General features: G+C 42.1%; 1 pseudogene; it reads left to right on the forward strand.

Annotated features, from left to right (window-relative positions):
- Positions 1–2660: 2660 nt before the first annotated feature.
- On the forward strand, positions 2661–8314 carry LOC119732796 (annotated as a pseudogene).
- The last annotated feature ends 729 nt before the right edge of the window (positions 8315–9043 follow it).

A 9043-nucleotide genomic window follows, 5' to 3' on the forward strand; every position in this document is an offset into this window, starting at 1 on the left:
GCACGAGTGAACCTTGTGTGCAATCATTGTTACGGAACGGATGCCCCCAAAGATGGCCGCTGCGCTGAGGTCTGTTGTCACAGTACGGGAAAAGTAATTGGGAGAGTCCTGACTCGGGGTCATGGGGACAGTTCAGTGCATTGACAAACTACCCAAAATTCATTCATGAAAAGAATCGAACATGATAGAATTGGCTAAATTTCTTGAAAACGTAGGTATCACATTACAATATTCTGACAGTTTTTTTGTTAATGGTACATGAACACGATGCAAACGGGACACAGTTCAAGTTTTGTCCTTGCTCCAATATCGTAAGCGATTTGCGTTCCCCGTATTCTAAAACAAATTCGCTGTGAAATACGTCTTTTTAATTTCTCCGTTTGTTTTTCTATTTTTTTTCCCTTGACAATTCGTTGTAATTCTCCGCGACTTTTCTTCTAAACGATGCATGTACAACTTGAAAATTGGAATACATCAACCATGACCTCAAGGTGTACATATTACTGTGACTTTATGATAACGTCATGTAGTATCAAATTAGCGGCGATTATAGTTTCAAATATGACCATTTTCATTTGTTTATAACTCATGAACAAAATAAACAATTATCTTTCTACTTTGTAATCTGATAGACCATCCTTCGATGAACATTTTGTTTGAATACGTGAAGTTGCTTGACCTTTACTTAAAGGTCAAAGTTAAGTGAATTCCAAATGCAAACAGAATCCTTAAATCAGAACAATTTATCATTTCTTTCAAACCGTTCACCAGATGATGTTAAAACCTGGTACGAACTTGAACTCTAGTTCAAAGATGTGAACAGTATTGTGTGGCGTCATCATGGAATCACCAGGTATAACATTCCAAGCGGTTTAAGGTCAAACATATTTTGGACTCAAAAAGCCATTTGATTATTACTTTTTGTGTTACAGAACGTGCAATGAGAATTTGATATTATTTAAAAACTGAAGCATTTTACTACAATTACAGAAATTATGAAACGTTTAGTAAGGGATGCCAAACAGAAAAACGGAACGATGGCGTCATCACCCAAAAGGGCGCTATCTAGCTGCAAATCAGAGACAAATAATTTTGTTTCTACTTTAAAAACCATTGGTCAAAATTTTACTTAATTGTCCATAAATATTCTTTGGTCAACTACAAAATATGCAGGTTTTAGGATCTTGACGCCATCAACTGGAAAATGATCAGTATATTTTTATTAAAATTGTCCATCATTTTGATCCATGTCCAATGACGATGTTTGTAGCACGGGTATTGATATCTGCTCCTGTGAAACCTTGGGTATCCTAATTTTGTAAAGTCGTCAAATCGGAATGTTATATGTGTTATCAGTTCACACCTATATATTCATTATTAATAATTAATAATAATAATAATAATATTAATAATAATACCGGAGTCTTGTATAGCGCACGTATCTAACAACAATTAGGTACTCAAGGCGCTGGTAATTATGTCTATTATTAAATACAGGTAAATGAAATTTATGAGAAATATGAGACCCATTATGTCGCACTTTATAAGGGTTGACAAGGTGCTGCGGCGCATACTGCAGCCACTGTAAACACCTTCTCTTAGTGATAAGTGTTACTGGGTTCTATAACGTGCATTACACGACACACGGGACCTACGGCTTTACGTCCCACCCGAAGGACGAAGCAATAATGGTAAAGTGCCTTGCTCAGGAGAACAAGCAACATGTTCCCATTGTCAGGATTCGAACCCATGGTGTGCCATGGCACACGAGTTGAACACCGTAACCACTGGACCACAGCACCCCACATTTTTAATTTTTTTTAAATTTTCAAGATTGTTCAATTGGTTAAGCATATGTATCCTGTCTGACCTAGGCCCTCAATGAAATTGAGTTTGCTCATTATCAATTGAAGACGTCATCAAACTGGAAGTAACGTGTGCGTATTGATAGAATGTAAAATTGTGGAGAACTGAACAACCAAAAAGCTGTTCCAATCTGTATTTTGTCTTTCGCAAACAGTCCCCCATGTGGCTTTGGAATTTCGAGAAGCGTGTCTTTGAATCATGTTAAAATCTTAGCCCAAACGATGAGATAAAAGGACTCCCATATCCAAATAATGTCCCGACTGATCCAGCTCAACAATTTTGGATGTTTTTGAATAAACTGCCGTGTGAAGTGTAGGACTATTTGGTCTGTAAAAAGAACAGTTTCGGTGAATCATCATACACTGTTACTGTATGTCTGGACGTAATTATAATTATTAATGAGCAAGTCATGAACATTTCTAACAACGTCAGCGTTGTCACGGCCTTAAAGCGTATGGGCAACATCAAGTAGACACATACCACACCTATGTATAGCCAAGCGAAAGCGACATGGCCTCAAACACATTAGCGAGCTGTGTGACGATAGCTGTGTGACGATGGTGCTGGGAAATGGTTGAAGTCTCCGATGACAAAACAGTTTTCGGGAAAAAAACCTAGGTAGTGGCCTAATTAATATGTGTGTTAGACGATATTTATATGTAAGTTGTTTGTAGTTTTACATGTCTGGGATTGCAAGCTGCTTTGTTAGGCGTTCTTTGCACGACCGCAACGCGTGAACACACAACTGGGATACCTTGTTCAGATTCGAACAGAGTCCAACGTGTAGAAATAAAATGGCGTTCGGTTGCAGTGCATTCGACTGCATCGAGAAATTCATCAAATCGTTATTCCTCAACTACGGTGGTTTTATCGCGAGACACCCGATTCCCTTTCTGCTGGTGCCGCCACTGCTGGCCGGGATACTGGGGTCTGGGATGGTGTTTCTGACGGAGGAACAGAGCGTGGAGAACCTATACACTCCTGAAAACGGCCAGGCCAAGACGGACAGACACACGATCGAAACATTATTTGCCGAGCACGGTGACAATGACACGCTGGTGTCACGTCTAACGAGACTTGGTCGGGCTGGCAGCGTGATTATACGGCGCAAGGCTGGACAGAACATCCTGACCCAGGCGGCCATGGATGACATTTTAGATTTACACGAGCAGATCATGAACATCAGCATCACTCACGACAACCTGGAATACGGATTCATTAATCTCTGCGTCAAATGGGACGGTGTTTGTAACGAGAACCCCATACTTGCTGCCTATGATTACAACTCGTCTAAGGTTCCGTCGACTACCCTGACATTTCCCCTCTATACCTCACCAAATGTTAACACCGTAACTTATTTTCTCGGTGGAGGACTAGGCGGAGTGACTTTTGTATCAGGTTCTCAAGATGATGTCCTCTCGGCTGAGTCTATTCAGTTGTCTTACTTCTTACGATACAAAGACAGCATGGAGGACCAGCGAAGCGCCTTGTGGGAAGAAAAGTTTCTGGAAGTTGCTGAAGCTTTCACGTCATCAGTCATCACAGTAACTCGCGAGGTGTCTTCTACTCTAGAGAGCGAGTTGGATAAAGCTAGTTCCAGTGTCGTTAAGGACTTTTCTATCACGTTCACCATCGTGATCACGTTCACTATCTGTTCTTGCGTGATGCTAGACTGGGTGCGTAGCAAGCCGTGGCTGGCCGCTTGTGGTGTCCTATCTGCCGGCCTGGCCGTGCTTTCATCATTCGGGCTGATGAGCTACATTGGAGTACCATACATTAATGTCGTCGGCTCAGCACCATTCCTTATCCTTGGTAAGTAAAGCTGAAAGGTAATTAAGGTCTTTTTATTATCTGCGTGGTGTTTAATCAAATGTCATAATATTCTGATTATTTTACTGCAATCTCACACATTTGATTATATGTAGGGCGGCTATTTTGTCATGCAGGCCTTAGCCATCATTGTACAATTAAAATAACAGCAACAAAATATACAATTAATATAAAACATGAAACAACAACGACACATTAATTTACATGTAAAAGGCAGCTACTTTATGAAACAAACAATTAATTCAAAGAGTAATTAAAACCAACGTTTGTAACGACGAGATGTCCATAGATCATCATTCGATAAATTTTCAGAACAGCGATTCGAACCTTTCCGTTTTAGTACGGTTACAAGGCTCCCATTCTCATCAAACGAATTTTGAGCAAGGATGAAATGGTTATCAACTTCAATAGTTTCTGTTTGCGTTGATTATCTCGTACGTGGCAGTTATCTCAAAAATGTTAGAGGTATAAATGTCACTACGGCAGCCTGAAGTCATTGAAGAGTGAACAACAAAGCAAGTGTAAATGTTAGGTTTGAGGTTAGATGTACCTTTGTTGCATGTACCTTTCTTTTTTGCTGCAACGCATTTTTGGCCGGATCTTTCTAAAAATGTGGCTTTGACATTAATTTAAATTAAATCCAGACATATTATGTTGAAAAATGGCAACTTATTTGAGACAAGACGTCGTTAAATGTAAAGTATTTGTCTGACCGTGCGCAGGGAGATAGTACTCACAGCCCAACGTTGTGTCATTTTTATGGGGGTGGAGAAAGTGCGTGAAAAAGGGCACTCTCACATCCATCATGTAATGTTGACAGAGTTTTAGTTATCCTGACACTTGGCCTCCGTAAAATGCAATAGTGGGGTGGGACTGGGGGTGGGGGGGGGGGGGGGGGGGGGGGGGGGGGGGGGACCATCTTTTATTCGGGACGCTGTTAAAAACGGACGATCCTGCACACTATCAGATGGCGCTTTTCAGGGCGTCAAGACTGCCGGCAGTCGCTCGAAACTACACATAAGGGAACTCGTACAAGACCACTGGTTAAAAATGGCACTTGTTTAAAAAGGGACACTTGTTTAAACTAAAGAGTACTTTATGTAAAATAACACTCTTCACAAATATTGGAGGGGGGGGGGGTTAAACGCTGGTGAAAGGGGCAGAGGGCAAAAGGGTCAAAAAGGGCACTTGAATGGACAAGGGCAGTCTATACAAAATATTCTCTTTGGGGAAATACCACCCTTAACCCCCCCCCCCCCCCCCCCCCCCCCCCCCCCCCCCGCTGGTAACGCATATGTAGTGTGAATTATTAATGATGATTCCTTTAAAACGCTTTGGTGGAATTCGCAGAAGAGTGGTTTGGTACCTTCATAAATACATTTCAATGACATTTGTCATTTAACACATCCTCGATGCCTTGGGGGGGGGGGGGGAGTGGGGCCTGGTGTCGGTATTCACCGGCAGTGAAATATTCACCGAAAGTATACTCAACCAAACAAGAAAGTATTAACCGGCCTTTAATTAACCTATCGCGGTAGAATCGAGTCAACGCAGCTTGTGAAATATTGTCCAATTACATGATATGCAAAAGGACGCGGAACGCGCAAAGCCTAAGACAACAGAATTTAACGTACACAATTCCATAGCTTCATGTTTTGTCAACGTCACCAATATTGTTCAGACGTTGACTATAGTGCGCAAAGTGAACACGTCATTCGTAACAAAGAAAATTTGCGCTTGCAAAACATGTACATTAACAAAGAATGCGAAATAAATTGAATCCGTTGGAAATTGGAATAGCCATTTAGGTAATGAGTTCTAGGCGAGACAGTACTAGGGAAAAAAAAGTGAGTGATATCTCTTGTAACCTGCCCTGGTGATAACGCCCACACTTATGTTATTGTATTTATTTGGTTGTTCGAAGTTGCATAGAAGAGTTAAAGTAAGAAAAACAAACAAACAGACAAACTGTTGAACGGTCACAATCCTCACGTAGGCATGCGCAACACTACCAGGGAGTTAGAATTTTATAGTTCTAAATTCAAAACGCAACGCGCCAGGTGCGTTCTGCGTGACATCGCGTAGAACATGATACGCGCGCGTCAATCTCCATAAAAGGGTTGTTTACATCTTACTCGCCAGCTGAACACTCCATTATTTTGCAGGAGGGATGTTTCAAAAAGCATAAAATGAATTCGTTGAGCAAAATCGGGATGTTTTGAACGAATTATATGATTTTTTTTTTACCGAAATGGTATTTATGAATGGGAATAAATATGTGCTCGGTCGGTATTTATCACTCTGTTTAAGACCACTTAGAGTCTGGGTGCTGATAATTACCCGAGCCGGAGGCGAGGGTAATTATCAGCACCCAGACTCTGTGTGCTCGATAAAAACCTCTCGAGCACACATTTATTCCCTTATTGATTTTTCTCTATAGTATATTACTTTTTAGTCAACTTGAATGACCGACTGACTTATTGGAATTTTGTTTAAAAAACATGTCTGCCGAATATATTGATGAGAAACTAAAAGAAACTAAAACCCAAAAAAAAGTGAAGGAGGAAGTATCAAGACGTAAGGTCCAGACGTGGGGAAACGTACCGAGTTATTTTCGTTATCATAGTAGTTGTTGTCAGAAGATTTTATTAGGCGAGGCTTTCTTTCATTTAATGATAGTGTATTAATATTTTGGACTTTAAGAAATCACTGAGTTTGATGCTAATAATATTAAGATTTTTGAAATATTTCTATCTCTTTCTTAATAGGTATTGGAGTTGATGATATGTTCATCATGTTGGCTGCTTGGCGACAGACTGACGTCACATGGTCAGTGGAACGACGCATGCGCCATGCCTTCTCTGAAGCCGCCATGTCTATTACCATCACGTCCATTACAGATGCACTGGCCTTCGGAATCGGCGCTATAACGTTCTTCAGATCCGTCCGCATATTCTGCATATACACAGGTGTGGCCGTCATCTTTGACTACGCCTATCAGATCACTTTCTTCGGCGCCTGTATGGTGCTTACTGGTCGTCGTGAGGCAGCTAACCGACATTGCATGTCCTGCCTCAAAGTCCGACCTAAGAGTGAGTCTACGTCTACAGCCTACACCTTATTCTGCTCTGGTGGTTCGTCCCAGCAACCCACTGACAGGAAGGGTGGGGACACTAACGACCACGCCCTCATGCTGTTCTTCAAGAATTACTACGGTCCCTTTATCACGCGTTGGTGGGTGGTCATTCTGACACTACTACTGTTTCTGGGCTACCTGGGCACCGCCATCTACGGATGCACCCAGGTTCGTGAAGGTCTCACTCTCCGCAACCTTGCCAGGGATAACTCCTACGCAGCTGACTTTTTGGATGATGAATCGCAGTATTTTACTACCTACGGCCCTCAAGTCTCGCTGGTCTTCACGGAGCCCAGAGACGTATGGAATCATGTTGTGCAAGATCTCATGGAGGAGACCTTAGCTAAGATGGAAGAGAGTGAGTACACGTACAGTAAGGATCAGAATCTGACGGGGTCTTGGCTGAGAGATTATCTGGAGTTCCTGCAAACAATCGGCCTCAGTAATCCAACCCAGACTCAGTTCATAAACATTCTGCACCAAAATTTCCTGAAGATTCCCGCCTACCAGAAATACTCCTTAGATATCGTCTTCGGTGCTGATGACACTACTGTGGCGGCTTCGCGATTCTTTGTCACCACCAAGGACTTGGTTTCCACAGACAAAGAGCGATTCATGATGACGGATATGAGGGAGATAGCCGAGACCTCAGAGCTGCCTGCTATAGCTTACCATCCGGCCTTTATTTTCTTCGATCAATACATAGCCATCCTACCTAACACACTGCAGAACATGGGTATCGCGGTGGGCGCCATGTTGATCGTGGCTCTGCTCATGATCCCCAACCCCATCTGTTCTGTCATGGTCACCCTTTCCGTAGCCTCCATCGTCACAGGGGTGGTCGGGTTCATGACCCTGTGGCAGGTCAACCTCGACTCCATCGCCATGACCAACCTCATACTCTGCATAGGTTTCAGTGTGGATTTCTCAGCCCACATGAGCTATGCTTACATAGCAGCAAACACAAGCTGCCGTCGTGACAGCGTCATCGACGCCCTGTTCTCCCTCGGCATGCCGATAGTCCAAGGATCCCTTTCCACCTTACTCGGTGTCGTAGTTCTTGCCTTCACGGACTCGTACATCTTCCGGACTTTTTTCAAGACCATGTTTCTCGTGATCTCCCTGGGAGCGCTGCACGGCCTGCTCTTCCTGCCAGTATTTCTCCTGCTCGCGATTCCCGTTAAATCTCGCAGAGTGGAGGACTCCGGTGAGAATCTGCAAGATCACCGTGTTTCCGTCAGCCATCACGAGAGTCAAAAAGACCATGAAATGGAGCAATATTCTCCTCCCAACTCTCCGTGAATCACCCTCAAAGATCAGCGTCTGTGCCTTACGACATTAGAAGAAAGTACTGTGGGTCCGAACCCCTCTGACGTCACCTACAGACAAAAACCACCACCAGCACATGGTGGCAATTGGCAAAATTAGGCCCTGTCTGGCAATTTTAATATTCTGAGGGTGAGGCCCACTTCGGTTTACTAATCATAATCTACGAAATAATCCCAATGTATATAGTGCATTTGTACACAAGCCTATGTAAATGCGCACAATCACACAGGGTTTTCCCGCCAATTTTCAACCCCTCCAGTATGATCACAAGACTGACACCCCCTCTGAAGGATGTACTATGGTCCATACTACGATCTGGTGATAGATGGCCCCGGGTGTGTTTACCACGTGGCCAGGACAATATAAAACATAAAAATGTGTAGAGTCGATATTCCCTCCTGAATCCAGGTAAGGTAAAAACAGAAATGGTTCCAAGGTGATTAAAGCAATTTTGGTTGGTTGTTATAAACCAATACCAGAACACCAGAAAGTTAATGTTTAAACATTATTTTAATGTAGTGAATTAGTAATATCAATATTGGTGTTTTCCATGTATAAAAGTTTGGTGGTTGTATTTTATCGGCAAATACCTTTTATTCCTGTTTTTATCTAGTATGTTTGCTTGAGTGTTGTAAATCGCTTTTTAAATTTTAGATTGTAATCCCCCCATGCAGCTTTTGGAATTGTTTTTGTATTGTCTTAAGGTTTTATTGGACTTAGTTTTCTTAACTTAAATATTACAGTTTGTATGTTTATTATTTGTTTAAGCGCCTTGAGGTGGATTTTTCTGCGATTGCCTGCGCTTTATACATTTCTTTAGTATTATTATTATTATGTTAAATACCACCAATAAAACTGATTGTATCGGTTTTTGATATCACA

Source organism: Patiria miniata, unplaced genomic scaffold, assembly GCF_015706575.1.
Source record: "Patiria miniata isolate m_02_andy unplaced genomic scaffold, ASM1570657v1 HiC_scaffold_1, whole genome shotgun sequence".
NCBI lineage: Eukaryota > Metazoa > Echinodermata > Asteroidea > Valvatida > Asterinidae > Patiria > Patiria miniata.